The 1,291-nt window shown below is 41.1% G+C and overlaps 1 non-coding gene across 1 annotated transcript in view; it reads right to left on the minus strand.

Annotated features, from left to right (window-relative positions):
* The window catches only part of LOC143263067 (small subunit ribosomal RNA), a 1,921-nt gene extending 1,731 nt beyond the window's left edge, over positions 1-190 (minus strand). Inside the window, exon 1 of the ribosomal RNA XR_013036643.1 lies at positions 1-190. This exon is cut by the window's left edge and continues 1,731 nt beyond it. This is a non-coding gene — a ribosomal RNA (small subunit ribosomal RNA).
* Positions 191-1,291: the final 1,101 nt, after the last annotated feature.

Genomic DNA, 1,291 nt, shown 5'->3' on the forward strand with positions numbered 1-1,291 from the left:
TCGGAACTCTGTTTTGCATGTATTAGCTCTAGAATTACCACAGTTATCCAAGTAAATTTTAGTACGATCTAAGAAACCATAACTGATTTAATGAGCCATTCGCGGTTTCACCTTAATACGGCATGTACTGAGACATGCATGGCTTAATCTTTGAGACAAGCATATGACTACTGGCAGGATCAACCAGGGAACTATACAATATGTATATATAAAATGGACAAAATTTAAATCCTTTTCCATCGTCGCCTGTTTCATATATATATGTCAGGTCGACACACCACTTTTCTCTTTCAAATATGTACAAGTTTTGCCACATTCCGCGCTTGTAACATATCTTCTTTAACGCTCAATTTCTTTCATTTTTCTACCATACAGATATTTTACCGTACGCCCAAAAACGTACGTATTATATTTTTGTTCTATCATAAAATCACATTTTTCTACGTACGCCAGCTTCGTACGTTTCTATCTTTGCCTTCATAAAATCACAAGATAATTTTATCTTCAAGAGTCTCGCTATTAACATCTTGTAAGATAAATGTACGTCCCAGCTAAAACGTACAAATACTTCAAATTAAGTAATAATATATCATCGCTATTGACAAATTTTTAAGATCCAAGACACAGTTCTCTCTATATGTTTTAATATTTTTTATGTACTCAAATATATTCAAAGGAAAAAGTACATGGGTGATGCCATAGTCGTGGAAGCGCGTACGCTCACGCTGATCTTCTGACCGCCGGAAGCACGAAACCTCTGATCTGGGCAAAATCGGCAAGCCGAGGAAGAACGGACAGGACACATGCTGGACTGGCGAGAAAGCGTGTTCTTCCGCTCGCGCTAGGCATTTCGATTTCTGACACCTCTTGATTTAAAAAATCAGTTTTTTGATAGTTTTCTCTCTCCACTGGGCTATTCATTTTAGCCACAGTTTTCAATTGGTACGATTTGCTTCCAAATCTTACAGATGCATTTTAAAAAATTTTTCCATCGCTCGGACAGAAGAGTCGATTGCTCAGTGAGTACGAGTATACATACAAAGTGCATACGGGTAACCAACCCCGTAGGGCTTGCCACATATGGGCCATTCGGTCAAAGACACCGACCCGTGGCCACGCTGTGTGGAGAAAAGTCCGTAACGTAAACGGCACGAAACAGTCAGGACCGAAGCCCCGAAGGAGCTCTGAGACAGCTTCTCGACCGAGATCGTAGAATTGGCCCAAAACCCGCTCTGCTCCGTCCGCCTCGCACGGACCGTGTATCTCTTATAGATACCGAACGGCCGGCAAG

Source organism: Megalopta genalis, unplaced genomic scaffold (assembly GCF_051020955.1).
Source record: "Megalopta genalis isolate 19385.01 unplaced genomic scaffold, iyMegGena1_principal scaffold0314, whole genome shotgun sequence".
NCBI classification, from domain to species: Eukaryota; Metazoa; Arthropoda; class Insecta; order Hymenoptera; family Halictidae; genus Megalopta; species Megalopta genalis.